Source organism: Amblyraja radiata, chromosome 2 (assembly GCF_010909765.2).
Source record: "Amblyraja radiata isolate CabotCenter1 chromosome 2, sAmbRad1.1.pri, whole genome shotgun sequence".
NCBI lineage: Eukaryota > Metazoa > Chordata > Chondrichthyes > Rajiformes > Rajidae > Amblyraja > Amblyraja radiata.
The window spans coordinates 77,299,519-77,304,600 of NC_045957.1; the positions used below are offsets into that span (position 1 = coordinate 77,299,519).

At 41.7% G+C, this 5,082-nt stretch overlaps 1 non-coding gene across 1 annotated transcript; it reads right to left on the minus strand.

Moving 5' to 3' along the window:
* Positions 1–4,460: 4,460 nt before the first annotated feature.
* On the minus strand, positions 4,461–4,652 carry LOC116970584. The gene has a single exon (XR_004411203.1). It is a non-coding gene; the product is annotated as a U2 spliceosomal RNA (small nuclear RNA).
* Between the last annotated feature and the right edge of the window lie 430 nt (positions 4,653–5,082).

Here is a 5,082-nt window from a genome sequence, read left to right on the forward strand (position 1 = left end):
GACACTGGCCAGACATCTGCCACCTGGTAACTGTGATGCATTAAAAATCCCCAGTGTCAACCAATGCATTTGGAAGCATATGGGGAAGGACATCAGGAACCATGATCTCAAAATCCAGAAAGCCTTAAAGGGGCTTACGGCAGGGATCACAGCTTACATCCGCACCCTGGACAAAACAGAGCAAACTAAAGGCCACCAAGACGAACTAGCCCTGTTCTGTAATGTACAATATGAGCTGAATAGCATGCGGAGGGCGGCTATTCAGCCAGCACTGGATCCTAAATATGCAACAATTTGCAAACAAAGAGCCGTTAAATCCCCAACCCTTTTGTTTGGGGAAGCCAAGACACTGGGGCTCATCAAAACCAGCGCAAAGGCTTATTTTGGATCACGGTACCAGCCACATGGAAGACCGAAAAGTGTGGCTTATATCAGTGGCAGTGCCAGAACCCAATATAACCCGCAGCAGCCTTCTTTTAGGGTATGGCCAGGGACGGCCACCCTGGAAGATGCGGAAGCCTAAACCTCCAGTACAACCACGAACACGAATAAAAACAAAACCCCCTTTTTTCAAAAAACAAAGAAAATAATACAACCACCAGTAACCATGGAGGTAGGTGGGTGTGGTTCTTTTGTAAAAAAGGGACCCACGACGGTGGGAGGGAGGTTGCAATACTACAGTGACGAATGGTGTAAAATCACTACAGACTCGTATGTTCTAAGCAGTATTCAGGGTTATCTGATAGAATTTACTCATCCCAATAACCCCCCAGTACAACATACACCAGAAAGGCATTTCATCCTTACAAAAAACGAACAATCTTAAGCCGACATGGAGCTACAACGATTGTATACAAAAGGTGTGATTGAGCATACTACTCATGAACAATTAAAATTTGTATCAAACATATTTATAAAAAATAAAAAAGATGGGGGTTGCAGGATTATCATTGACCCTTCAACCCTAAACACATTCGTTCAATATGTTCATTTTAAGATGGATACCTTTATCACTGCTAAAGAATTAGTATCAGCTGGTTTCTATATGACAAGCATTGACTTAAAAGATGCATACTATACAGTACCCATCAAAGGGGAACACAGACGGTAGTTAAGTGTAAATTGATACCAGAAACGAATATGGATTATCTAGGATTCACCATTAACACGGTCAATATGTTAGTAACTTTACCAATAAATAAAGCCGCAGCCCTACAGGAGGATTGCAGCGAGCTTCTTAACACCAACAGACCCTCCATTAGACAGGTAGGCCGGATAATTGGGAAGATTGTGGCTACATTCCCGGCCACACATTTTGGGCCATTACATTATCAAAATTTGCAAAGAGCAAAAAATAGAGCACTCAAATTTAACAAAGGTCATTTTGATAGACCTATGGAGCTGCCTACGGAAGCTATAATTGAACTACAGTGGTGGGAACATAGCATTAGGTATTGCTCCAACCCCATCATTATTGACAACTCGTCTATGGTATTACAAAATGGTGTATCCAAAGAAACATTTGGATATCGGCAACATAAAGGTAAGCTAAATTCAGTGGCAGACACCAGGTCACGCAAATTTAATGAAAACACGGAACGGATGTTAAATAAAATGTATTTGCTGAAATTACAGCAAAATATGGTAGACCAGATATTGATATTTTTGCGTCCAGGTTGAATCACCAATTACCAAGGTATGTGTCCTGGGAACCAGACCCTGGGGCAGAAGCTACAGATGCTTTCTCACTGCATTGGGGGAAATGGCGTTTTTTATGCTTTTCCCCCATTCTGCATCATCAATCGGCTACAAAGGAAAATTCAACAATATTCGGCATCTGGGATTCTCATTGTACCCGATTGGCCTACTCAACCGTGGTATTCGGTCATACAGGGGATGGTGTTAGAACCATGTTCCATTATTGGACATAGCCCGAATTTATTAATTCATCCAGTAACTGGGGGGCAGTCACCCATGCCACAAGACTATGGATTTGTTGATTTGTAGAGTCTGAAAGACCCACTACACGGCATGGGGCTGTCAGACAGGACGATGAATCTCATCACATCCGCACAAAGACTGTCAACACGGAAGCAGTACCTCGGACACATCAAGAAATGGGGCATATACTGCTTTGACAACAACCTAGACCAAAGGGCCAAGAACATTCCGGCCGTATTGGAATTCTTAACAAACCTCCATTATGATAAACGATTGGGCTACAGTGCCATCAAGAGTGCCAGAAGTGCACTCTCCAATTACCTATCACAAGGAACGGAGCGGCACACAGTGGGAACGCACCCCCTGGTAACAAAACTTATGAGGGGCATATTTAATGCAAATCCCCCTAAAACCAGGTACTCCAAAATCTGGGATGTGGGTGTCGTTTTAAACATGCTGAGGAGCTGGTCGCCCATAAACAGCATTATCACTGCAGAAACTGACCATGAAAATGGTTATGCTCATGGCGTTAGTTACTGCACAACGAGTCCAGTCATTAAGCAAACTGAGCCTGGACTCCTTGATCATCTCACGAGAGAAACTGGTGTTTGTCATACATGAGTTAATAAAACAAACAGACCAGGTTCATCGGGTCAAGTGATTGAATTTATGGCATATCCATATGACGAACGTCTGTGTATAGCAAGACATAATAATAATAATAACTTTATTTATAAAGCACTTTAAACAACTACAGTTGCCACAAAGTGCTGTACATGAGAAATCATGAACAAAAAGCTATTACAAACAATTAAAAACCATTAAAAACCGTAAAACGAAGGACTATAAAAAACACACTAAAAATTAAAAGACATTAAAAGCACTAAAAACAGGAGCAATGCCTCAGCCAGTGTCGAACGCCAAAGAATAAAAATATGTTTTTAGGGAGGATTTGAAGATGGACAGTGGACAGTGAGGGGGCCTGTCTGATGTGCAATGGCAAGGTGTTCCAGAGTGCCGGAGCACCAACAGAAAAGGCTCTATCCCCTCTGAGCTTCCGCTTAGACCTTGGTACCTCAAGGAGCAGCTGATCAGCTGACCTGAGGCACCGGGCAGGAGCATATAGGTGGAGCAGCTCAGAGAGGTAAGGCGGGGCGAGCCCATTCAACGATTTAAAAACAAATAAAATAATTTTGAAATGAACTAGAAAGTGGATATTAGGCTGCAATCCTCCTGTAGGGCTGCGGCTTTATTTATTGGTAAAGTTACTAACATATTGACCGTGTTAATGGTGAATCCTAGATAATCCATATTCGTTTCTGGTATCAATTTACACTTAACTACCGTCTGTGTTCCCCTTTGATGGGTACTGTATAGTATGCATCCTGTATCTGATCACCAGTGAGCGGTACCCAAGTTGAGTAGGCTAACAGAACATGTCCTTCATTGTGGTGAAGACCTGCCAGGAGCTCCAGTACAGTTTTTTGTTATAGTTGAATGTGTAATTCCTGTTTTGGAAAACAGTGTACCATTTCTTGATGCTCCTCAGGTATGTTCCCTAGGATATGCTACGGAATACTGTCATCAGGTTGATAGTGCTGCTGATCCAAGCACAGCAATGGTCTTCCCAATTCTGCAATTCTTTTAATGACCATGTCGAGGATCACTGGGAACCATGCTTGTGGACTTGGTCCACTGTAATTTGCGTAGTACCCGACTGATGAAGCCGTAGTACCTATTGAAGAGGTAGAAGGAAAGGAAAACATAGAGATTAGGTTCCCCCCACCCCTCAATACGCGGGAATGTCTCCATTGCCGCTGCCTTGAGATTGGTTTCATGTGACGTAAGTTAGTACGTGGTGATTTAATTGGATATAAGGAATCGATATCTGGTGTCCATATTGCTTAGTGATTTCAGCAAATATTTTTGGTTTAAATGTATGTTTACAGTATTTAGCTCACCTGATAGGTGAGTTACTGATGGTCAAACATGTTTGACGACATACGGTTTCCAATTGTTAATAAATTGTCACCTAATATCGATGTTCTCCGCCCAAGTGGTTTGGTATATGCCACCACTGATGTTGTTATCTTATAAACGAACATGCAAATTTGGTGGATTACTGAGCAAATGCTTCACTAGAATTAAGTAAGTTAATATATAACATGTTTAAGTCAATTCATATTGGCATTAAGTATTACAAGCTCAGTAACACATCAGGACACATAAGATGTTACTCAAAACAGGTGGAAGTGTACAACCATAATCCTTCCTGCCGATAAATTCCATGATAACACTACAGATTAATCCATTTGCCCCCATATTACAGGTATGGAGATAGTTTTGAACACTAGTATCTCAGCTCATAGGAAAGGTACAAAGTTCAGTAGCTGGTAATGCTGCTATATCCCAATTACTTTGCCACGTAGTTGATTGGTGGTTAATGCACCATGACTGATAGTCTTAATGAATACCAGATAACAACGTTGTGGATGGTCAACGTAAATATCTGGATATATATTTTGTGCACCGTTCCCAGAGGCACTGCAATACTGGGTCGATGCGTGGAGTGGACGGAGCAAGCCCCTATTCCATCTCCCTGTTCCAAAATTCAATTAAATATATGGTCCCTAGATAAGGGACGTATCAGATTATTAAACTGATAAGAACAGATACTACACTTGATCTTAGCCAAAAGGCCGAGAAGCGATGCAGCTAAAGCTGTATCCAAGGATAGTTTGTCGTTAATATATAGACATGCCATGACGGAATGTTTCTAAGTGTCAGGGTTAGTTGATTCTGGATAACTTTGACTTAAATGCCGCAACGCTCATCATGGTTACTCCATCCAGGTAATTGCGGTATATCCGAAATTTATATGAGAAGGTACTGAATAGTGTGCATCTTCAAGGTCGATGTCTACCATAAAGTATCCTTGGATCCATGGTAGTAGTTACAAATCCCATGAATGGGTATACCTGGTGAAATACTCAAGTGGTTTATCAACGATGGTGCGACATTCACCATCGTGGGAGGGTAGACCACTTGGGGTGCTTGCTGAATTGGTGGCAAGATATTAATTCTATTCCCCTTGTATTTATTTTTTGGTATATAACTACCAAGAGTGATAGCTTCCTAACC